The sequence below is a fragment of the Diabrotica virgifera genome, chromosome 8 (genome assembly GCF_917563875.1).
Source record: "Diabrotica virgifera virgifera chromosome 8, PGI_DIABVI_V3a".
NCBI classification, from domain to species: Eukaryota; Metazoa; Arthropoda; class Insecta; order Coleoptera; family Chrysomelidae; genus Diabrotica; species Diabrotica virgifera.
Window position 1 is genome coordinate 178,997,213 of NC_065450.1, and position 27,628 is coordinate 179,024,840.

Consider the following 27,628-nt stretch of genomic DNA (forward strand, 5'->3'; position numbering starts at 1 on the left):
TCCACTATTCACTCCTATATGAATTATTAGTTAAACAACTGAAAATACAATTATGTTGTAACAGAACCGTAAGGAATGATTTTAATCTTCCCAAGGCTATATTCACATACATAGTTGAATTGCAAAAAAAAGCAATCAGTTATACATATTTATTGTCGAAGTTAATTTTTTCGGTTTAAATAATTCAGTGTCTGTGTTGATGAATTTTACATAAGATGAGGTTATTCTAGTTAAAAATATCATTGTTGACGTCATATTTTTTATTATGTGCTCCGTAAATTAATTAGTCTGGGCTGATTATCGGAGAATAGGCCATTTTTGGGAAAAGTTATTTACCAGCAATTTTATTGCTGGAATCGAATTATAAGATCCTATATATTAATAATATAGGTATGCAAAGTCCTCAGATAGTGTGCTACTTTTTTTATAAACAAAATGGCGCACGAAAATCGTGTTTTTTTCAATTATTGCTCTATAACTCCGAAGATTTTAACTTTACAACAAAAACACCAAAATAAAAATTCACCGTGATTAAATCCTGCATAGAGACGCGTTTCTCACGATCTGCTCCGACGAAAATTTTCCTCGGAAAATGCGGGTTTTCCCAACAAAATCTTTAATTTTCAAATAAAGTTTTAGATAAGTAATTATCTACCAATAATTAAATAATTTTGTGACTTAAAAGCCTTTTTGGTTTAGATTATAGTTACAGAAGCTGATGAAAATTAAACTAATATTTTAGCAACAATTCAATTGTTAATTAATAATTTACGGTCGCAATAATAACCAAAATAATTATGATACAGTGATCAAGCTTTGAAATCTTATAAAGATGAGATGCCTATTTAATATTTTGTCGACAAAATATGAATTTTTTATTTTTTTGCATAATCTTTAAATGTTTAAAAAAATAGTTATAAACAAATTAACGTTTCTCAAAAAGTTTTTATTATGTTATAATTTTAAAAAATAGCTAAAATGCGAATTTTAAATATCTTTAAAATAAATGCATTAAAACTTTTTTGCAATCATTTGTAAAAAAGTTATGAAACAGCAAAGTAAACATACGATTACTACTGTGTTTATAATATTTTTTAATTCTTTCAAAGCGTAGAAGTGAGTTTAAAGTACAAGCTAATTATTTGCAAAAAAATGTCGATTATCAGTTTAATAGTTATATTTTAATTAAAGATTATAAATATATTTTTTTGTAATTTACACGCGCGAAAGTAGAGTAACACAGTATGGTAGCTAAAATTTTCACTCGGAGCGACGACCGGCCGCGTGATGTACACTTTTAATAAATAATGCATGCTGCGTGTCAGTCGCTTCGAGTGAATATTTTAGCTCCGACTCTGTATCACGCCTACGTTTGCGCTAAAAATTACAAAAAAAAAGTAATTTTAATCTTTGATTAAAATATAACCATTGCACTAATTTTTGACATTCTTTGTGAGTAATTAGGTTGTACCATAGACTAACTTTTAAGCTTTGAAACAAGTAAAACAAATTATAAACAACGGAGATTTGGTATATTTACTTTGTGTTTCATACCTTTTTTGCAAATGGTTGGAAAATTTTTTTAAAGCATTCATTTTCAAGACCTATGAAATACGCATTTTAAGTATTTTTTTTTAATTAGAATATAATAAACAATTTCTGAGAAATCTTAAGTTGTTTATAGCAATTTTTTTTAAACATTTAAAGATTATGCAAAAAAATGAAAAATTTATATTTTGTCGACAAAATATTAAATAGGCATCACACATTTATAATCTTTTCAAGTTTGATCAATGTCTCATGATTATTTTGGTTGTTATTGCGACTGTAAATTGTTGATTAACAATTGAATTGTTGCTAAAATATTCGTTTTATTTTCACCGGCTTCTGAATTTATAATCTATAACAAGAAAGCTTTTATTTCTCTAAGCTATATAATTATTGATAAATAATTACTGGTCCAAAAAATTTATTTGAAAATTCGAGATTTTGTTGGAAAACCCACGTTTTCCGAGGAAAATTTTCGTCGGAGCAAATCGGGAAAAAAATGACTCTATGCAGAATTAAATTGGGGTGAATTTTTATTTGAGTGTTTTTGGTGTAAAGTTAAAATCTTCGGAGTTTTAGGGCAATAATTGAAAAAAATACGATTTGTCGGCGCCATTTTGTTTATAAAAAAAGTAGCACACTATATGCGAACTTTATATACCTATATTAATAATATATAGGATCTTATAATTCGATTCCAACAATAAAATTGCTGGTAAATAACCTTTCTTTGTACTTTACTAATTAGACCAGCGTATTATAACTATTTTTTTTTTCAAAATTGAAAGATTATGCAAAAAAAAAGAAAAATTTATATTTTGTCAATAAAATATTAAATAAGCATCTCATCTTTATAATCTTTATAAGTTTGATCAATGTATCATGATTATTTTGGTTATTATTGCGATCGTAATTTGTTAATTAATAATTGAATTGTTGCTAAAATATTCGTTTAATTTTCACCGGCTTCTGGAATTACAATCTATACCAGGAAAGCTTTGATGTTACTAAGCTATTTAATTATTGATTAATAATTACTTACCTAAAACTTTATTTGAAAATTAGAGTTTTTGTTAGGAAAACCCGCATTTTCCGAGGAAAATTTTCTTCGTAGCAAATCGTGAAAAACATATCTCTATGCAGAGTTTAATTGCGGTGAATTTGTATTAAAGTGTTTTGGTTGTAAAGTTATAATCTTCGGAGTTATAGAGCTATAATTGAAAAAATACGATTTGTCGGCGCCATTTTGTTTATAAAACAAAGTAGCACACTATCTGCGGACTTTGCATACCTATATTATTAATATTTAGGATCTTATAATTCGATTTCAGCAATAAAATTGCTGGTAAATAACTTTTCTATGAATTTTGCTAATTAGCCCAGAGTAAATAGACTGTATGAAAAAATGAGCAACTACAACAACGAAATAAAATACTACAAATCCCTAAATTGTAGCCGTTAAGAATTTAATCCAAGGATAAAAAGTTATAGAGGTATTAACTATCAAATTATACATGAGCATGACAATAATATACAAAAGATGGACACAATATTTCAGGGATCATCCCAATGGAAATTATTTTGAAGAAGGCGACAACATAGAAAATCAACATTTGAAATGTACAAGGAAGGCGCTGAGCAATATTTGGCAGAAATTCAGAAACTAATAGTATCTACTTATATGGCACAACGAACTGATACCATAGAAGTGGCTATAAGGAATAATAAAAGGATACCCGCTGCATAAACGGTGATAATCTTCATTGGCAGAATTATAGGAGCTTTACTCTTAAGGGCCCTATTCACATGCGTATTTTTCCGGCGGATATGTACGGCGGACAGATACTCCGGACAGATCTTCATGTGTGTATCCGGGCGTACGCCGTACGGGGGTACTTGCTCGCCGTCTGTGGTTCAAGACGACGACCACAGACAGCGAGCCAGACATATACGCATGTGTGTGAACGTTTCAAAGATTTGTTCGCCGGATGAGTTAAATTTGTGTCAATTTTCATTCTATCCACGGTAGTGGGTGTGTATACCCTATTCCACGAACATACGCCTGTTTTGGATTACTTCGACAACGAATATTTTACTGTGCAAAATAAGAAGAACGAAAGTAGATTGCAAATTACATTGTTGGTTATTGGAATAATTATTAGCGCCATTTACTTTCGTACTTCTTATGTTGCACAGTAAAATATTCGTTGTCGAAGTAATCCAAAACAGGCGTATGTTCGTGGAATGGCCCATATTTATATTACATTAAAATGACATTTTCGGATAATAAAGTATTTTTGGAAAATTTTATTTCGTTATATAAGTTGAAGCCATGCTTGTGGAATGTAAAAAGTAAAGAATATCCTAACAGGCAACTGCGAAACAACGCATATGAAGAATTAGTGGAAAGATGACAGGAAATTTTTCCAGATGCAGATATAAAGTATGTAAGAAAGAAAATAGATTCCTTGCGTGCTGGATTTCGACGTGAGTTAAGACAAATGAGGAAGAGTAAGAGAACTGTGTCATCTACGGACAGTATTTATGCCATAAATATTTCCCAACAAGTTTCAGGTATTATTTGTCCAAGAAGCTGTGGGGAGATTGCACAACTGAATTTTAAATCTTCACCACTTCGTCCAGTTGTTAAGTATCGTAGCGTGGTGATTAATCGCTCTCTGCTACTTACTGATTCTCTCATGTGTGTGTTATTTATTTCGATTCTAGGACCAACAAATCCTAATAATAAAACACTGAAAACGTTTGTTTTCTATACTTCCACAGAATTTATTATAACTAAGTGACTACAGCTGTTTCGGCAGAGTGGCTTTCTCAAGTGATATAGTTTACAATGTGTTTGCCTTTTTAAGTCTTCAACTGAAGAGGTTGAGGAGTGGGGAGCTGTTTGCCTCGAGTTGGTCATTCAGAATTATATCTGTATTTTTCAGTTTATTAATTTCCATAGATTCTAAAAAAGATAGCTTAAGGCCTTTATTTTGGATATGCAGAATTTGAAACTCTTCATTGAAAGAATGATTATGATCTAGAAGGGAAGTGAGTATGTAGAAGTGTCTGTTTTTCTACTGTTGAATGCCCTTTTGTGTTCTGCTATCCGTTTGCCAAAAGTTCTGCCAGTTTGACTGATGTACGTTTTCGGACAGTCACCCCACGTTAGTTTGTACACACCACTCTGTAGTTGCTTTCTCTTTCGGCTTTTATTGTTCTTAATATATTTGCTTAAGTTGTTGTTAGTTCTGAAAGCTGGTGTTATTCCTTTCTTTTTTATGTATCTGGCTATTTTTGTTGTTATCTTGCCAGTATATGTGAGAGAGCAAAAGGTACTGGGTTCTTTCTGTGGTGGTGGATACACTAATTTCAGGGCTTTCTTATGGAGTTTTTGGTTTAAAATTTTGTTAACTGTTTGTTCGTTATAGCCGTTGTTTACTGCTATTTGTTTAATGATGTTTAGTTCTATCTCGAAGTTATTTTTTGTCATGGGAATTTCTGTCAGTCTATGTGTCATGCTATGGTAGGCTGCTAATTTGTGTTGTGTAGGATGGGATGATGAATTGTGTATAGTTGTGTCAGTATGGGTAGGTTTATGATACACGGAGAACTCATGTTTGTTGTGTAGTCTGGAAATCGTTACATCTAGAAAGTTTATGGAGTTATTCTGTTCTGTTTCTATTGTAAACTCAACATTATTATGAAGTGAATTAATATATGATAGAAATTGGTCAAGTTGTCTGTTAGTTCCTGTAAAGCATACTAGTATAACATCCACGTATCTCCACCAATATAAGAACTGTTTAAATACGGGATGTTTAAAAATTGTTGTTTCAAGTTGGTTCATAAATATATCTGATAGCAATGGGCTTAGACGATTACCCATAATAAGTCCTGCACTGTTGTGTATATTTGATTATTGAATTCAAAATAGTCTTGATTTATGCAAAATTCAAAAGACTATTTTGAATTCAATAATCAAATATACACAAACAACAGTGCAGGACTTATTATGGGTAATCCTCTAAGCCCATTGCTATCAGATATATTTATGAACCAACTTGAAACAACAATTTCTAAACATCCCGTATTTAAACAGTTCTTATATTGGTGGAGATACGTGGATGATATACTAGTATGCTTTACAGGAACTAACAGACAACTTGACCAATTTCTATCATATATTAATTCACTTCATAATAATATTGAGTTTACAATAGAAACAGAACAGAATAACTCCATAAACTTTTTAGATGTAACGATTTCCAGACTACACAACAAACATGAGTTCTCCGTGTATTATAAACCTACCCATATTAACACAACTATACACAATTCATCATCCCATCTTACACAACACAAATTAGCAGCCTACAATAGCATGATACATAGACTGACAGAAATTCCCATGACAAAAATAACTTCGAGATAGAATTAAACATCATTAAAAAAATAGCAGTAAACAACGGCTATAACGAACAAACAGTTAACAAAATTTTAAACCAAAAACTCCATAAGAAAGCCCTGAAATTAGTGTATCCACCACCACAGAAAGAACCCAGTACCTTCTGCTCTCTCACATATATTGGCAAGATAACAACAAAAATAGCCAGATACATAAAAAAGAAAGGAATAACACCAGCTTTCATAACTAACAACAACTTAAGCAAATATATTAAGAAAAATAAAAGCCGAAAGAGAAAGCAACTAGAAAGTGGTGTGTACAAACTAACGTGTGGTGACTGTCCGAAAACGTACATCGGTCAAACTGGCAGAACTTTTAACAAACGGATAGCAGAACACAAAAGGGCATTCAACAATAGAAAAACAGACACTTCTACATACGCACTTCACCTTCTAGATCATAATCATTCTTTCAATGAAGAGTTTCAAATTCTGCATATTCAAAATAAAGGCCTTAAGCTATCTTTTTCAGAATCTATGGAAATTAATAAACTGAAAAATACAGATATAATTCTGAATGACCAACTCGAGACAAACAGCTCCCCACTCCTCAACCTCTTCAGTTGAAGACTTAAAAAGGCAAACACATTGTAAACTATATCACTTGAGAAAGGCACTCTGACGAAACAGCTGTAGTCACTTAGTTATAATAAGTTCTGTGGAAGTATAGAAAACAAACGTTTTCAGTGTTTTATTATTAGATAAAATGAACTTCCATCAAGTAACGGTCGAATCCATCAATTATATCCTAATAATGTTTCAAATGCTTCATTATCCATTCGCGGAAAATGGAGTAAATCTTCGGGTTCACTTGTTTCGAGTTCTCTAATTAAATTCATATGTGAGTAATTTCTTCTTTCCAATAACCATCGTTTGGCCATAGTCTTTTCTTTTTTCTATCATCAAATAAAACCATATATACTCCAATTATTGCTAGTTGTCTTTTATTATTCATAGCACAGTGGAAAACAGATAAACACACAACGCGGGAACAAGTACAACTGAGAGATTAGTCCGTGAATGTGCAGCACCAACGAATTTGTCTGGAGACACATCTGGCTGTATATAGCTAACAACGGATCTGTCCGCCGTACATATCCGCCGGACAAATACGCATGTGAATAGGGCCCTTTAGCTACGTAGGAAACAAGGGTTGAACCTCGCAAAATGCGGCGTTATCGAAATGCCTCCCACATTTTCAGGTAAATATTTTCATACATGAAATGCCTCCCAGGTACAATTGAAATGCCTCCGTTTCGTTAATCATTTAGGCTGATATTTTGTCTATTTAATCTCTGTATAATGATACAACGTTGCCAAATTATAATTTAAATAGGTAGTATCTATCTATTTTGATTTTTCTAATTCTTAATGCAGTGTACATAAAATTTGTTTCACATAAATATTTCACAGTACGACATATTTCTTGTTAGAAAAGAAAGTTGTTACCCGACAATTAGTTCAGCGAAATAAGGAAAAAAATATCCTGTTGGTGACACAACCCCCTCCAGGCCGATACCAAACTTTTTGAGTAGTATGGACATCTATAATAATAACTTATATGTTTCCTGCAGCCAATTTTGATGATATAGGTACACAGTTATAAACAAATGAAGATCAAATAACGGTAAATTTTCGCTTGTTTCGTGTATTACCAAAAAGTTAAGCATTTTAAACAAATTTGAGAGTAAGAAACTCATAAATCGTATAAAAACTTCAATATGGTTATTGGTTGCTTAGAAAATTGCAAATAAATCATAAATTTTGAGTTTTTATAAATATTCATAACTTATGTAAAAATTAACTTAACACCTTCTTATTACACGGAATGTTGAGACTTCTGGTGCTTAAATGATACCCTAAATTTCAAAGCTATTGGTCAAATAGTTTAAAAGTTATTTAATTTGTTTATCCTAAATTAACTTTTTGCAACACTACAAGTCAGAAAAGATGACGTTACAGTAATACTTTGGGTAGTTTATGAAAGAAGAAGATTTACACTATTAATTTAATTGAAAAAAATGACAAAAAATAACTCTAAATATTGCAAAATTATTTTGCAAGAACATGTGAATTAAAAAAAGGTGGGCTAACTTCGTCCCTAATTGTCCTAGGACAATTGTTTTTCTTTCTAAATGTGTATACAAATTCAGTTTTTCTAAATATGAAAAAATAATTTTTCCACGGGTAACGGTTAAAAAGTTATTCTAATTGTTTATAAGTAAGCAAAAAATCGACATGTTTTTGCAAAATAATTTTACACTGTGTAAAATTACTTTTTTGTCATTTTTTTAATTAAGTTAATAGTATAAATGTTCTTCTGTAATAAACTCTTCGAAGTATTATTGTAACCTCATAATTTTCTGACTTCCTTATAGTGTTGCAAAAAAAATGAATTTGGGATAAACAAATTAAATAACTTTTAACCTATTTGACCAATTGCTTTGAAATTTAAAATATAATTTAAGCACAAGAAGTCTCAGCATTCCGTGTAATAAGAAGGTTCTAACTTAATTTTTACATAAGTTATGAACATTTATAAAATCACAAAAGGTATGACTTATTTTGCAATTTTCTAAGCAACAAATAAGAATAGACATATTCAGTGAACGCCATATTGAAGTTATTTATATGATTTATGAGTTTCTTATTCTCAAATTTGTTTAGATTGCTTCACTTTTTAATAATAGACGAAAGAAGCGAAATTTACCGTTTTTTTATTTTCATTTGTTTATAACTATGTATATCATCAAAATTGGCTGCAGGAAACATAATATAGGCTAGGTGTTCAACTACTCAAAAAATTTGGTTTCGGCCTGAAGGGGGATGTGTCACGAGAAAAATCTCGTTTCTCTGGACTAAATCTAATATACAGCTTTTCTGGGTAATTCCAATTCCGATTATAATCTCTTCCATATTTATAATTCCATTTTATAATTCGATAAATAGGTACCTTTACCTTAATCTTTGTGTTTGTTTATATTCTCTGGGTATTTTCTGGGTAATTCCAATTCCGATTCTAATCTCTTCTTAAGGTGATACAGTAGCGATCAACAGGTAGCCAAAACGCGTTCCAAGATTGCGGCTGTAATTTTAAATATTTTTCCGAGATATTTGGCACAAGTATTCGTAATATAATAAAGAATGGCGGTACAGAGCCCGATTTGAAAAATATATTAATATGTGGAAATTACTCTGTAATTAAATAAAATATTAAAAAACGAGCCTGTACCGCCATTAAGAAGAACAAAAAAATACACTTTCTTCAAATAAACTTTTTTATCCGATGCCTAGATTTTGTGTCATTTTGGAACTACTAATGAAATAAAAAATTTTAGTAGTTCCAAAATGACACAAAATCTAGGCATCGGATAAAAAAGTTTATTTAAAGAAAGTGTATTTTTTTGTTCTTCTTAATGGCGGTACAGGCTCGTTTTTTTAATATTGTATTTAATTACAGAGTAATTTCCACATATTAATATATTTTTCAAATTGGGCTCTGTACCGCCATTCTTTATTATATTACGAATACGTGTGCCAAATATCTCGAAAAAATATTCAAAATTACAGCCGCTATCTTGGAACGCGTTTTCGCTACCTGTTGATCGCTACTGTTTCCTCTTAACGATTCCATGAATAGGTACTTTTACCTTAATCTTTTTGTTTGTTTATATTCTCTTTTGTACATTGTGCTAATGGGCTAAATTTTGTATAAATACATACTTGAAAGTTTATTAGTTCCTGCATCCGTCAGCTTGTCTATTTCAAGCTTGTCAGTTCGTCGATTTCAAGATCAAATTGTGTTTAAGCAAGTTTAAGTCATAACATCCATCATTAACAATGGAATCAACGATAAGTGTCAGTCAAAAGGGCAAACCTTTACTATCAATTGATGGTTTTACATTCGGTTTTCAAAAAATGTTGGCCAAAGATACAGTAAAACGGTGGACATGTACCTACTAAAAAAACCTGCAAATAATTTGTGAAAACACAGGGATGTGAAAATACGATAACTGAATCAATATTAGATCATAACCACGAGAAGTTTTCTGCCGAAGTTTACAATAGAAAAGCCGTAAGCAGTTCAATAAAAAGCGCAGCCGTGGAAGATCTCAGCGAAAAACCAACGAAGCTCATGTGTAAAGAACTTAAGAAGACAAATATAGAGACATTTACTATCAATGATATCAATAGGGTGAGACAAAGATTATATTATGCTAGAACCACATATATATAGAAAGGTTCAAGCACTGGGATTAGCCCCAGAATACCAGAAAATAGGTGTTTACTCAACCGAAATTACGCATTTTCTTATTTATATTTTTGGTCTTTCGTTCTTACATCCTGAAGATGTTAGCGATTTTTTTGCTATCGATTTGGCGGAATTTAAACCAGTCGATGAAAGAGTCACAAAGTTTTGTGATTATATTGTTGATAATTACATATCTGAAAATTCGAAATTTTCTCCACATCTTTGGGCTGCGCACTCTTCATCCTTACAAAGAACCACAAACCCATGCGAAAGTTTTCATTCCAAGTATAATTCTTCTTTCTTCTGGCCCTCATCCTAACATTAATAATTTTATTGATATAATTTTACAATTTCAAATAAATACCTACATTAAAATGAATCCCGTTTCCTCACCAAAAAAAATGTTGCGTAAAGTGCAACAAAAATAAATTTTCTAAATTAAAAAATTTTAGAATTAAGAGAATGTAAAACAAATAGATTAGAATTTGTCAAAGTAGTATCATATAAATTTAGGAAAAATATTTTGTAATTTTATATTTCTATACACATATTGTAATAATTTCCAAATAAATTTTTTGCGATGTTATTTTTAATAAATCTATAAAATACTTATGGTAGGGGAGCCCAAGCGGGGATTTTTGCAGTTACTCGAGCGCGTCAGATTATCATATGGGGAGAAACCTGGTACCCTGCAGATGTACCTCTACCATATATTGGCTCTTAACACAGGGGAGTTCGTTAAGGGGGGCCCGAAATAAAAAATCTATCCTTAAAAAAACTCGAAATTGTCAGATTAAGATAAGGTAAATTAAGTACATGCAAAAAAGTGTATATTTTAAAAATCTGACGATTTGGGCGGGGCGTAAGGAAATGGGTGAGTCCCAAAGTTTCACAAGAAAAAAGCGAATATTTCGCGAAATGAATGACAGATCGAAAAACTAAAAAATATGTGCTCAATATTTTTTAAAAATCTATCGAATGATACCAAACACGACTTTCCCACTGGAGGGGGGGGGGGGGGGGTAAATTTAATATTTTAAATACGAATCTCGCGATCTTTCGCTAAAGGAACATCAGATCGAAAAACTGTAAAATATACTTGTTCAATATTTTTTAAAAATCTATCGAATGGCACCAAACACGACCCCCCGCGGAGGTGGGGTGGGGGGTTACTTTAAAATCTTAAATAGGGGCCCTTATTTTTTATTGCCGATTTGGATTCCTTACGTAAAAATAAGTAACTTTTATTCGAAACAATTTTTCGAATTATGGATAGATGGCGTTATAATCGGAAAAAACGATTGTTGAAAATGGAAAATTAAATTAAAAAATGGCAAGCGCCCACTAAAATGGAAAACTTTACTTAACTTTTTTTGGTTTTTGGACCTATTCTTCACAACCCAATAGGTCACCAAAGCGCTCGAGTGACTGCACATTTAGCATACTTTGCTCCCCTACCATTATTATGTTTTTGTATTTTTTGATAAATTATTGATAACAAAACATAATGGGTATTCTAACATATATTATAATGATTATAAATCTAATTATATATGTGTAAGTTAGTTGAAATTTATAAATTCCGCCTAGTGTCAATAATGTTTAATACATAAAGGTTGAAAATAAAATAAATTAAATAACACAATACCAATTTTGCCAAACATTTACAATGGGACGAAGATGTGGCAACGTCTCACCTTCACATAAAGATAAGAAGCATGTAATTTATTTAATAGTCCAGGGTAATAAGGTTTTTTCCATGACACTCGAGCAGCCAGGGTACTGAAGCGTTTTTTCGACAGGTAATATCTATGAGAACAAATTGTCACTATTTCCTGCGTAGGATCTGGCGGCCATTTTTATTTATAAACAATTTAATGTCGAAAAACGGCATTTTTTCCGTTTTTTCAAATCAATGGAAAACAGTGTACCTTGTGGTTACATTAGTACAAAAATCTTCGAGAGCATGGAAAAACCTTTAAAATGACGTATTACAAAAATTGATACACTTATTTATTGTTAATATAATTGAGAAAAAAGGTCTAAATTTCAAAAAAAATTATTTTGCAATAACTATTGTAAAAATTAGTTTACAACTTTGAAATTTTTTTCAAACGAGGGTTCATTAGTGCTTAATACGTGACAAAAATTTCGAAGGGATTCATTCAATTGTTTATATTTTATTCAAATTGTTTTTCCCAGAGAGCTTTTTTTGCAATAACATAAGTCAGAAAAACAGAATGTAAGAACCACTCTGCAGGTGTCAGATGTAAGAGCATAAGCTAAACTTTCAAACCTGTTTAAAAAATATTAATAAAGAGTGCATTTATTGGTAATAAATATTTATGCAAAAGTCTCGTCAATTTTTCCTTATAAACAATTTGAAAAACTTTCTTGTTATGGCCGGTACAAACATTTTTTTTTGCACATTCTAAAAAATGGCATTTTTATACGAACTTAGGAAAAAATAAGTTAGCCTAGTTGAATTAGGGCCAAAGTTACCAACATTTTTTTTTAATCCACAGCTAATTGGTTTATGATAAATAAGAATCGAAAATAGCGCTCTTCCACTTTCAAAGACACGAAGTATTCAGAAAAATTTTTGGATTTATTTGCTCTTTAAGGGAGTCGTCAATATAGCTTCAAAAATGAAGTACAAACGCGACCCGCTTGCTACCGACGAAGTAGAAGCATAAAATCCGTGCGACCTAAAATTGAAATATCAACATCAAAATCCTACAATTTTTTGTAACTTGGGAACCAACCAATAGATTTTAATGTTTTTTTTTAATTTGTATGTACTTTTAGCGTACTTTACAAATATGGAGTCTGTTGATTTATAATTTATTTAATAAACAATTTAATTTGTTTAAAAAAATGTTTTTTAAAAAAATTATTTTTTTTACCGTATTTAGGTGAACAACTACAACGTTATGTATGTAATAATTGATAAGAAATTGTAATAAATATATTATTACTACACTCATCGGCACAAATTTCGACCACCCAAAATTTTTGATTAAGTTTAATAGTTTATAACTTTATTATTTGTGCTCCGAGTTTTAAGATTCTTGCACCAATTTGTAGATATATAAATTGATATCGTTTCCTATTTTCCGGTAACAAAAAAATTTGCTTGCATGGCATTATACAGGAATGGAAGCGTTGTATTTTCTACTAACTTTAAAAAATTCTGTGGAAAAACGGAAGGGCTCATTTTGTGTCATAGTCCTGTCATATTATCCCAGAGAAATCACTAAAATTTTGTTTTTTGAATTACCCGAATATCTCTTTTCTTGTAAGAGCTGTATCATTTTTTGTAAGTAAAACACTGATTGACTCATAAAATAGAGGTTGGATTGATAAGATTAGAATGTATGATTAGAATTTAAATTTCAATTTTTTTGGCATATATTTTATACTAGTATCATCATCCATCTGAGCGTGATGACGCAATCGATGATTTTTTTAAATGGGAATAGGGGTCATGTGGCACCTCATTTGAAAGGGTGTTCAATTGTCTATTCAGTAATATAAAAAATACTATATTTATTTATACAGGGCGACCAAAATAATAATTTTTGAATTAAATTAATTGACGCAAAAAGAAGAATGTATGTAATTTATTTAACTCAAAATACATTGTACTGCTGTCAGTAAATAAAAAAATTATTTCACAAATAAACATTTCTTTTCGCTTAAATTAAATCACAAACAACCTCTTTGCAGTTTTAACATTTAATTTGACCCAAAATCAATGTTTATTTTTCAAATAAACATTTTTTTTCAATTTTCTGACAGCGATAGAAAGTATTTTGAGATAAATAAACTGTATACATTCTTCTTTTTTCGTCAATTAATTTAATTCAAAAATTATTTTTTTGGCCACCCTGTATAAATAATGATATTAATATTTATATTACTGAATAGAGAATTAAGCACCCTTTCAGATGGGGTGTCACACGACCCCTATTCCTGTTTAAAAAATCATCGATTACGTCATCGCGCTCTGGTGGATGACGTCACTAATATGAAATATATGCCAAAACATTGTAATTTAAAAATAAAAATCGACCTGTTTCGGGATTTTTCCACAATCCTCCATTTTAGAGAAAATTAATTTTTTTCCATAATTTAGCCCATCCCTCTATATATTATATTATATATTATTCATAACAATTTTTTATCAATTATTATATACATAACATTACTTGGTAGTTGTGCACCTAAAACACGGTAAAAAATTAAATAAATTGTTTTTTTTTTGTTTAAATAAATTAGATTGGTTATTATAATTTATGAATCAACTGGCTCCATACTTGTAAAGTACGCTAAAAGTACAAACAAATAAAAAAAACATTAAAATCCATTGGTTGGTTCCCAAGATACAAAAACTGTAGGATTTTGAAGTTAATATTTCAATTTTAGGTCGCATGGATTTACATACTTCATTTCTGAAGCTTTATTGACGACTCCCTTGAAAAGCAAATAGAGCCAAAAATTTTTATGAATACTTCGTGTCTTTAAAAGTGAAAAAACGCTATTTTCGATCCTTATTTATTATAAATAAATTAGCTGTAAATTTTTAAAAAAATGTTGCTAACTGTGGCTCTAATTGACCTAGGCTAATTTTTTTTTAAAGTTCGTGTAAAAATACCATCTTGTAGAATATGTAAAAAAATGTTTGTACCGGCCATAACAAAAAAGCTATTCAAATTGTTTATAAGGAAAAATTGACGAGACTTTTACTGCCGTGCTAAGCCCAAAGGCGGTAACTGATTTTTTATCGAAAATGAGATTTTTGTATTTCTAGGTAGGTTTCATTATATTATAATGCTTCTACAACTCCAAAGACTTTGTAAATATATTCTAGATACCCATTATAATACTTCTGCAACTCCAAGAACTTTGTAAATATATTCTAAATACCCTGTTCTACCCTAGAAATACAACAATCTCATTTTCGATAATAAATCAATTACCGCCTTTGGGCTTAGCACGGCAGATTACATAATTATTTATTACTAATAAATGCACGTTTTATTAACTTTTTTAAACAAGTTTGAAAGTTTAGCTTATCCTCTTTTATTTTACACCTGCAGAATGGTTCTAACATTCTGTTTTTCTGACTTATTTTATTCCAAAAAAAGCTCTCTGGGATAAACCATTTGAATAAAATACAAACAATTGAATAAATCGCTTCGAATTTTTTGTTACATATTACGCACTACAGAACCCTCATTTGACAAACTAATTTTTACAATAGTTATTGCAAAATTAATTTTTTTACAATTTAGACCTTTTTTCTGAATTATATTAACAATAAATAAGTATATCAATCTGTGTAATACGTCATTTTAAATCTTTTTCCATGCTCACGAAGATGTTTGTACTAATGTAACCACAAGGTACACTGTGTTCCATTGATTTGAGAAAAAACGGAAAAAATGCCGTTTTTCGACATTAAATTGTTTATAAATAAAAATGGCCGCAAGATCCTACGCAGGAAATAGTTACAATTTGTTCTCATAAATATTACCTGTCGAAAAAACGCTTCAGTACCTTGGCTGCTCGAGTGTCACGAACAGGGTATATTTTTGCTTTATTACCCTGGCCTATAAAGCTTGGGAGGCAATTCGTATGTGACCATTTTAGCGACAGGTAAGAAACCCTTTTTCGGGAGGCATTTCATATGCGGCTGCAAAATGGACACAAGTCCGGCTTTATTTTTTTTCTGGTATATCAGGGGGTGCTTATATGAGACTTCTTCTTCTTGTTGTGCCACTCCTATCGGAGATTGGAAATCATTAAGGCTACCCTGACCTTGTTTACAGCTGACATAAAAAGTTCATTAGTGGTTCAGCCAAACCACATTATGAGACTTTTTCTTCAAGTGCCATCTTCGTTCCGAAGGTTGGCGATCATCAGGGCTATACGTATTTTCGAAACTGCTGACCGAAACAATTCGTTGTTGCTACAGCTACACCATTCCCGTAGATTCTTTAGCCAGGAGTATCGTATTCTTCCTATGGACCTTATTCCTGCTATCTTCCCCTGCATAATTATTCGAAGCAGTTCATATCTTTCGCCTCTTGTAATGTGTCCCAAGTATTGCAGTTTTCGTTTTTTGATCGTAAATATGACTTCCTTTTTTTATTCATTCTTCTCAAGATCTCTACGTTTGTGACTCTCTCAGTCCATGATATTCTCAAGATTCTGCGATACATCCACAGTTCAAATGCCTTTAATTTTTTGGTATCAATCTTTTTCAGCCTCCATGACTCCATTCCGTAGAACAGCACAGAAAGTACGTAACATCTCATCAGGCGAAGTTTCATTTCAAGGCTCAAATCTCTTCCACAGAACACTCTCTTCGTTTTAGTGAATATGGATCTGGCTTTTTCTACTCTTATTTTGATTTATGCTGAGCTATCGTTGTCTTCATTTATTAAAGTGCCTAAATATTTTTATTTGCTAACTCGATCGATAATTTCATTGTGTAAATATAAATTTTGGACATTTCATGTTGATTTCGATATTACCATAAATTTAGTTTTCTTTATGTTCGCTGCAGTCTGCTATCTTATTCACCAATGTCTGTAGCTCTTCAAGTGTTTCTGCGATCAGAACGGTGTCGTCGGCAAATCTCAGATTTTTTAAATTGTTTATTATGAGACTAACTTTATCTTAAAAAATTTCGCCCCGGAAACCCCTTCTCATCCCGTTAAAGGTGGTAATTTGTGGTTTTTGCGAAACGTAGCAAAACGAGTAGAAACGCAATAGAACGAATAGAAACGCAGTAGAAACGAATAGAAACGTATAGAAACGGATCTAACAACAAGCAAAACAAGAAGGCAGAGAAAAGTAAGACAGTGAGACACTATCGCTCCAAAAATTTTTACTCTTGCTTTAGGTAATGTGCTCAACAAGTTAAATTGGGAACAATGCGGAATCAAAATTGATGGTACCTTTATAAGCCATTTAAGATTTGCCGATTACATAGTACAGTGGAACCTCGATAACTCGGATTAATCGGGACCGCGGCCGATCCGGGTTACCGAAAATCCTGGTGATCCGGAGAGCATGGTAAAAATTAATAAAATACGGTATACTTATAAATAAAGTCCGTTATAATTAAAATAACATGAAATATATATGCACAGTACACATCTAACTTACCTATAGTTGTATAGAGTATAGTATAGACAGTATAGATTATTGTTCATTTCTAGGTAAAAAAACTCACTCAGTTTCGGTTGTGTCAATTTCGTCTGCCATCGGAACAATGCTATGTTATTTAAGAACAGTGGCTCTTTCATTCTTTAAAAGACCATTGTTTAAAAAATAATTTTTTAAAGACAGTTGGAAATAAATAAAGAAATAACAGGTGCCTGTTGTTTGCGATAGCCCCAGATAATTAACATCGGTCTGCCGCCGCCGCCGTGTGCCATGAGTCATTTTTACTATCGTATACTATACATAGTTCAAATTACACAAATATCCATTATCTCTCAAATAGTATATTATGCTCGAAGCGAAATTTTATCAATGAAACTCGATATTTTTAAGACATTCCAGAAGAGGCTACAGATAAAATGTTTTAACATAACACATACATTTTTATTGTTGAAATGTTTGTCTGATGAAAATCGGTCCGGGTTAGCCGAACTTCCGGGTTATCGGGGGCCGACTTATCGAGGTTCCACTGTACTCATAAGCAGAAATACAGAGGAACTAATCTAAAGCATGCTATAAGGAGCTTAAACAGGAATCTGAGAAAATCGGTTTAAAAATGAATTTATATAAAATAAAAGTGATGGGCTTAGATAGAAGTGAGATCGAAAGTGTTTAATAGTATGTATACCTAGGTCACACGATCATACTACGCAAACAAAATGAAACGGCAGAGATAACTAGAAGAATCCGAATGACTTAAGCCGCAGTAGGACGACTCAGTATTGTGTTGAAAAACAAAAAAATACAGTGGAACCTCAATAACTCGGATTAATCGGGATTGTGGCCGATCCGGGTTATCGAAAATCCGCGTTAGCCGAAGAATATTGTAAAAATTAATAAAATACGATATACTTACAGATAATCTCCGTTAGAATTGATATAACATGAAATATATATATTAATATGCACAGTACCTACACATCTAAATTACTAAAAACACGCAAACACAAACGTAACCAAACGGAAGCAAACAATACAACATTCTGTACTACACACAATACAGTCACAACGATTTTATGTTATTTAAGAACAGTGAAAACTAAAGACCATTGTTTATAAAAGAATTGTTTAAATAGTCTTTCCTAAACAATGCTAAGACAGTTTGAAATAAAAAGGAATACTACAGACAGGTGCCTGTTGTTTCTGCCGGCGTGTGCCATGAGTCATTTCTACTATCGTATTGGGACCGTGCAAGTTCGGCAAAGCGACCCCTATTTCTACGCTCTGTACTTTTATTCGCACTTTTAATTATATTGGCCAATTATATTAGTCCTGGTTACTGGATAATTGTCATGGCCATAGTCCAAAAAAATAATAAGAAGAAAAAATAAGATGCAGGTTATGTTATGCAAACGTAAACAATTGTATGTAGTAAATAAAATTAGTTATTAAAATGCAGTACTGCAAGCAAAATACAATTAATTAAATTTACCTTTATATAATAATTGCATATCATATCGATATTGTGGAGCAATATATAATTTTTCTGCTTCAGTGACAGAAGGTATGAAATATACGTCAATTTGACAATTTCAATTGACAATATGAATTATTTAAGATAGTTGCAATATTTCTCCGCGACTCGCGCACGGTCGTTTCTCGTTTCCCTTCCAAGTACTTGCACACCGCGAATAGTTCAAATTACACAAATACACATTATCTCTCAAATATTATATTACATACATTTTTATTGTTGAAACGTTTGTCTGATAATTAACTATTTTAATGGGACATAAGCCACAATTAAATTGAAAAGTAACTTTATTAACGACGCCCAAATCGGGTCGTTGTCAAAATACAAAATATTGAAAATCAAAATGTTTATCTGATGAAAATCGGTCCGGGTTAGCCGGAATTCCGGGTTATCGGGGGCCGACTTATCGGGGTTCAACTGTACCAATAAATATATTTTTACAAAGGGTATTTAACAGTTGTATTCTACCTAAAGTGGAGAACTCAATAGGAGGGCTTCATTAAATATGAAAAAAATAAATTATGCGTTTAGGGCTCAGAATGAAGATTAATATCTACTTGGCAATTTAATGTTTTAGTCGAGGAAATGAAGCATTTTGGCTCTCAGTCTTTTCGTCCAGCATGGATTTACTTTAAATTTTCACAGATGGTAGGGAATAGTCCAAGGATAATTTTCTATGTCATGCCGCTGTACGCTAAATCATTGGCGGTGGTTGCCACCCCATCTCGAGAGCGGGAATTTTTTATTACATTTTAACAATGTAAATCAATGTAAAAAGTAATTCTAAGAAAAAAAGGTTTTTTACATTCTCTTCGTAAAACTAATATTTTTCGAGTTATTCGCGGTTGAAGGTAACAGTTTTTCGATGAAAAAATTGACTTTTTCAGAGGGATTTTTGAGAATACCTCGAAAAATATACATTTAATCAAAAAAACTGTAGATATCAAAATTGTATCTTTTAGTAACACAGACTAAATTCTTTTTCTGTAATATCTTGAAGACTAATACAAACTGAGATACGGCATATTAAAAGTTAGCTTTTTTCGTCAAATGCATAATTTGAAATATTAAAAGCCAAATAACGGGAAAACTTTGTATTTTTCGAGGAAAACTTATATAATATTTTTTCAAGTATACAGTTAGACCTTTCAAAAAATAATAATAAATAGTAAATATATTAAAAAAATAACAGGCCTGAAACTTTGGCGACTTATGGTCAAAAAAAGGTCGGTACCTGCTTTTCTCTATAAAAATCAGTGAATACATCCCCCTAACTACCCTCCTAATTAAAAATTGGTCTTCACCTTTCTGTAGTTCCTTTCATATTTGTATTATCAATACACCCAAGCAGTTTGACCTATTTAAAAGGCCCAATTTTAGAAAAATTGGAGTTTAAAGAAAATTTTGTTTTTTGCAATTTCCTATTTTTTACCTTTTACTTCACAATATCTCCGAAAACACTGGAGATGCGAAAATAATGATGGATTACTAAATTGTAGTTTTTTTAATAACTAAAATTCGCTTGTACATAGATTTTCATTACAGTGAATGTTTAGCGAGATATAGCTGTTTAAAACCTCTATTTACGAGAAAACACCCCCTTATTCGAGCCATTTAAACCCACCCCAATTAAAAACTAAGGGATTTTACGGAATTTAGTTTATACAGTCTTATAGCTCTTTAAAAATCCTACAAAATCTTTTTTGAAAAAACTTTTTATCGCCAAAAATGAAGGAGCCGTGTTAATAAAACGAATTTTTTTTTTCGAAAAATTCGAATAGTCCGCTTATAAATAGATCATTTTTAATGTATGTATATACAGGGTGGTTCATCTTATTCGCCTCGGTCTCTGTACGGAAAACCACTCGATATTAAAAAAAAATTTCTTCAGAGAAATGTACAGGGCCTTTAATACTACAATCTAAAAATAATGTGAATTATACAGGGTGTTCCAAAAATAGTGGTATATTAAAGTTATATTTTTTCTTATGGAATGCCCTATATCTGATGACATTACTGAATTGAGCTTAAAAAATAAGCTATACTTTCATAAGGTTTCCCTATACCTAAATACAGGGTGTTTTGATTTGTTTCGATTTTTATGAAAATGTAAGGTATTAGAAAAAAATAAATATCTACGAATCTAAGAATCAGTAGCAAATTCTTTCTTCGATCTTAATAAAAGACTATTTAGCATACTTAAACAGATGCTTACTGCAACAAAATTTCTTACAGGGTGGTCAAAATATGAGATTGTTTTATTAACAAATTCAAGCTGTAATAACTTACTTATTTTAAATAGAACACCCTGTATCTTAGTAGTCTATCGCGTATAAAATATATTTAGCTTTCAATTTGTATTAGGGATTCCTATACCTATCTTTTTCCAGGGTGGTCAAAATATTAGATTGTTCTATTAACAAATTCAAGCTGTAATAACTTACTTATTTTAAATGAAACACCCTGTATCTTACTAGTCTATCGCGTAGAAAATTTACTTAGCTTTTAATTCTTATTAGGGTTTCCTATACCTATCTCCCTTCATTTTTCAAATATTTAAAGATTTCCTAATTTGTAAGCTTTAAAAATCAGAATTAGGTACCTATGTCGTGGTTATGTAAAACACATCACCAACACCGGCAATATACTTAGCTATCTTAGCAAGATACTTTTGTTAATAAAATTCACATTTTTATCATTTAATCACACAGAGTGTTCTTATTTTAAATGACATACTCGATATTATATTCTTTATAGTGGAAGATATTTAAAATCTATTCAATTCCATGTAAACATTCTCAATACACATATTATTCTGTAAATATAAATTCCCATGATATTCTGTAAATACCTATTTTTACATATTTTTGTACAATAGGCTCGTTTTCGTCATAGTAGCCATTGCATTTAATTGTTTGTAATTGCGATTCAAAGATTCAAACAAAAAGTGGTGTTCTTAAATTTACTTAATAACCGTCGGTTTAAGATATGGTAAATACTTATACGAAATGAAATATAGGTATTAATTTAAATATCTTCCGGAATACAGCATCTAATATAGGGTATGCAGTTTAATAAAAATATAAACATAATATTCAATGTTACATGTAGGCCAAAATTAACTAAAATAATACAACACTCTGTATGATTACATGATAACAATGAAAATTTTATTAATGACAGTATCTTGTCTAAGTATATTGCCGGTGTTGGTTATGTGTTGTACATAACCACGATATTATAGGTACTTAATTCTAATTTTTAAAGCTTGCAAATAAGGAAATCTTTAAATATTTAAAAAATGAAGGAAGATAGGTATAGGAAACTCTAATAAGAATTAAAAGCTAAGTAAATTTTCTACGCGATAGACTAGTAAGATACAGGGTGTTTCATTTAAAATAAGTAACTTATTACAGCTTGAATTTGTTAATAGAACAATCTAATATTTTGACCACCCTGTAAAAAGATAGGTATAGGAAACCCTAATACAAATTGAAAGCTAAATAAATTTTCTACGCGACAGACTAGTAAAATATAGGGTGTTCTATTTAAAATACGTAAGTTATTACAGCTTGAATTTGTTAATAGAATAATCTCATATTTTGACCACCCTGTAAGAAACTTTGCTGCAATAAACATCTGTTTAGGTATGCTAAATAGTCTATTCTTAAGATCCAAGAAAGAATTTGTTATTGATTCTTAGATTCGTAGATATTTATTTTTTTCTAAAACCTTACATTTTTATAAAAATCGAAATAAATCAAAACACCCTGTATTTAGGTATAGGGAACCCTTATGGAAGTATAGTTTATTTTTTAAGGTAAATTCAATAATGCCATCAGATATAGGGCATTCCATAAGAAAAAATATAACTTTGATATACCACTCTTTTTTGGAGCACCCTGTATAATTCACATTATTTTTGGATTGTAGTATTAATGGTCTTGTATATTTCTGTGAAGACATTTTTTTAAAATATTAAGTAGTTTTCCGTACAGACACCGAGGCGAATAAGATGAACCACCCTGTATGTATAATACCACAGAACCGGTTCGTATACTGGAAGATCACTAAAAAACTAATTGTGTTTGTATTTGTATATATTTGTAAATTCGTATTTTTGTGTAAATAAATGTTTTTGTAATTCTTTAATTCTACTTTTTTTCTATATAAATCTAGTAAATTATCTACTTATAAAAATTGTAATGTTACTACGGGTGGTTTTAAAGGGTTAAAATATTATATTATATCCTAAAGCATAAAACAATCATTATTTGACCAATCAAAACCAAATTTTACCTATGTTAAAGTTTACAATGTTTTTATATAATTTTTGAAAATAAGGGGTAGTTTACACCCCTAAAAATAATCAACCCCTTTAAGTATGATATAGAATATGAAGTACAGGATGAGATGATCATAATCCCAAATTTTTATATAAATTGATGCAAGCCGAAATTATTCTTGTAGGATAAGTAATTTTTTTATATATAGCTTCAACAAAGGTGGTTTTAAGGGTTGAAATATTATAATAGTATATCTTTAAGCATAAAACAATCATTATGTAACTAATTAGAACCAAATGTTGACAATATTAAAGTTTAAAATGTTATTTTATAATTTTTTACAATTAGGGGCAGTTTTCATCCTTAAAAAACCAAAAGCGTACAACGGCTCAATATAGAAAATGAACTAGAGGGTGTAATGAGCCTAATCCCAAATTTTTGTACAAATCGATGCTGGACGAAAAAATTGCGAGGTTTTGCCATTTTTTCAGTTTCATTTCCTCGACTATTTATATTTTGTAATATTCTTATAATTTAATACTGTAGCAAACAGTAGAGTATTCTTAATTTATTTGGAACAAGCTAATAAATGTTAAAAAAAATGAGAATTTTGACAAATCTTTGTTAGCACTACCTACATATATAATAGAATTAATAAATAGGTAATAATAAAACTTAAAATATGCTCACCCCAATTATTAGTTAATAGTATTGTTAATAGTGTTTACGTGATCACCACAATTCACTTAACTGCCGATTGTTCAATGTTCAATAGTTTACTGTATTTATTGTCTATCTTTAAGTAATCAAACGTTCTATTGTTTATATAGATAAGTTAATGTTGCTGCGTCGTCGTTAACTTGCGCAACACCAAAGATATTTTGTTGCCGTTTTAGATGTGACATATTTTTCATTAATATTATTACCATCAATTAAGCCTTAAACGATACCGAATAAGTAGAGAGTTATTTTGGCAACGTATTAAAAGATGGTAATTGGTTAAAACCATAAACACTCATTAATTTCCGCGGTGTGTACTTCCATTGGTTCAATAATTTGTTTGCAAATAGTAATACAAGGATAGTTTGAATCTATCGATTGTATATACATCAATTATTTCATTTTAATTAGTTACTGACAATAGATATAATTGCAGTAAGTCAATTAATTTATAATTACAATTGTTGAATTTACTATTCTACAAATCTAGCTCAAATTTATACTAATAATTGGCCTAGTTTTAACTTGTGCAATATTATAAGTTTGCCAAAAAATCTGTTAAAAAATTATGAAAAAACTTTATTTTTGGAACGAATAAAATAAAATTACATATGAAATCTCTTTGAAATTGTAACTTTTTAGCAGATCATATTGTAAAAGACGTTGCCATCTTCTTTTTCAACTATGTATGTAGTAACTAATGTATATTGAATTAAATATAGCCCAGTAAATAAACGGGAAATACGGTGATACCGTTTAATTTTCAGGGGCAACTCCGAATTGCATGAAAATTTGGATTTGGGATCTATATACCCTCCACTTCAAAGTTGAATTTGTGCCGTTGGTTGTTTTTACTTGGGGTGACAGTTACCCCTTCTCAGGGGTGAAAAAAACGCGTGTTTAAAATAAGCCCGGAAATGGATAGATTGACTGATTATAAGCAACTTTTTTTCTATAGAGTTTTTTTATTTAAGTCAATACTGTTCGAGTTATTTGCAATTGAAAATGTATATTTTTCGACAAAAAAACTACGTTTTCAGACGCTTTTTCACAAAGGACTAAAAAAGTTAATATTTTATCGACAAAACATATTTTCAGCAAAAATGTAGCTTAGAAAAAAACGAAAAGCATTGTGTATTCGTGAAGTCTATAGATCCAGCAAATGCACATTTGTAGCTCATGAAAAATAGGTTTTTGTTCGTCCAATTCCAAATCGAATGTTTCATCGTGAAATAACCAAAAAATTAAGAACATTTCAGGAAAACCCCGGATAAACTTTTATAAAGTCCACTAGGAAAAGAAAATGTTTTCCTGTAGTTGGCTGTATACCATCAATCACGAAATTAAAAAAAATCCTTTGTAAAAGGTATAAAATTTTATTAACATCCCTTCATCACAACAAAACGTTTTCGATTTTTATAAAAAATCATCATCAGTGTTAGATAAACTGGATGCTAGCTGAGCCACAAAAGAAAAATATCCGGGTAAAATCCCTTTAAATATAACATAGATGCGTTAAAAGTGCATACTTTAATAAAAAGCCTTATGATGGTCACTGAAATGTAAACAACTTAATTTGGATCCCACGTGTTGGGAAATTTCAATACATTACCTTAGGACATTATCCTAGTTGCCATGAAAATTGGAAAAAATCCTTTTACAAAGGATTTTTTCCAATTTTTTATAAAGTGTTAAAAAAATATTTATTTTAATTGTTTATAAAAGTTTCTAGCATTAAAAATAAGCAAGTTACGCTCAAAATAAAGTTGTCCCGTTTTTTTGGTAAAAAAAATCTTGAAAATCTCCCCGTGTTTAGCTCCCCGAATGTAATTAATTGTTACTTCTTTACAAACAATTTACTTTAATTATCTATTTTTTTTAAGATCTATCAGTTTCATCGGTTGAAAGTGCTTATTTTTGAAAGAGGTATAGTTAAAAAGGCTAGAGCGAGTCACTAATCACGAGTGTATGCAAACTTTGAACAACCATAGCTTAACCAATTTTTGTCTTACAGAAAAACAAAATGAAACTAGCATATTTATAACAGCAAAACCTACATTGTTTTACTCTTTGAAATTTTTCGTTTCACTACTACTTTTTAAGTTATTTTAAAAAAAAGAACATTTTTCTAAAATTAAAAAAAATGTTTTACTACAAAACCAAATTATTTCAAAAATAAGCACTTCAAACCGGTCAAACTTACAGATTATATAACCAATATACATACCTTTAAAGTAAATGGTAAATCGGTAAAACTTAGTTTTATTTAGGGTGCTAAATAGAGGAAGATTTTCACGATTTATTTTACCAAAAAAAATGGGCCAACCTTTTTTTCAGCGTAACTCGTTTATTTTTTATGCTAGAAATTTCTGTAAAAATAAAAATTAAACACTTTCAAAAATGTTAAGTTTTTCCCGAAAATAGCTTACTTTTTGGTGGTTTCACGTTGAAACATTCGATTTGGGATTAGACGAATAAGAACGTATAACCTACAACTTGGCTTACTCGGTTTATAGACTTTATTGATACACCATTTTTTTCGTTTATTTTTTATAGGCTACACTTTTCTTGAGAATATCTTTTTCGATAAAATATTTACTTTTTGAGTTATTTGCGAAAAACCGTCTGAAAGCAGAGTTTTTTTTTGTCGAAAAATAAACATTTTCAATCAGACACATAAAAAACTCTATAGAACGAAAGTTGATTACAATCAGTCAGTTTATCCATTTCCGGGCTTATTTTAAACACACGTTTTTTCACCCCGAGAAAGGATGCGAGTAAAAGCAACCCCGAGTAAAAGCAACCAACGGCACAAATTCAACTTTGAAGTGGAGGGTAAGTAGAACCTAAATACAAATTTACATGCAATTCGGAGTTGCCCCTGAAAATTACACTCCAAAACGGTCATATACTGGGCTAATATTAAAGGAAAGCTTATTTATTTTACTATCCAAAGAGTGAGTTTTTAGTGTGACATTGATCCATAATAATTCCATTATAAAACAGATTATCCAAAAAAGTTATTAAAAAAATAGACAGTAATATTCAGCAGCAATTCATTGGTGAAACAACCCTCACAACAGTCGAGTGTAAGGTTAGAGTGCAGAATGGAGTATCAAGGATTTTCCAGACACAAATAGAATTTCAACAGGAAAATAACCTATCATGCCTTTATTCAACATTTTCCTAGTAAAAGTTATTAGAGAATCTGGAATAATAACAAGAGGAACCATTATTAATAGGAGTTTATAAATACTAGCGTATGCGAATGACATCAATATCATGGCAAGAAGAAAGGCGGACCGGGTCCAATCGTTACGGCATTAGAAGCAGCAGTAAAAAAATGGGGCTACATGTTAACACATACTAGTAAAATAAAGTATATGAAGCTGACATACAATAAGCCAGTAGCAAAACCCAAAGATCTAATGGTTGGAACATATACTTTCGAAGGAGTTCATATATCTAGACTCATTAAGTAAGACAATAAATACAAAAATCAAAAGACGTATATAGGTATCTCGCAAATAGAGCATACTACAGTTTCATGAAACTTTTAACATCAAACATAGTCACAGGTCCATCAAAATAAACAGGCTGCGGTGGTTAGACCACTTAGAAAGAATGAACGAGATAGAGCCG

At 30.7% G+C, this 27,628-nt stretch overlaps 1 protein-coding gene across 1 annotated transcript in view; it reads right to left on the minus strand.

Moving 5' to 3' along the window:
• Positions 1–27,628, minus strand: part of LOC114337832 (cytoglobin-1) — a 169,892-nt gene that overhangs the window by 135,516 nt on the left and 6,748 nt on the right. The window lies entirely within an intron of this gene.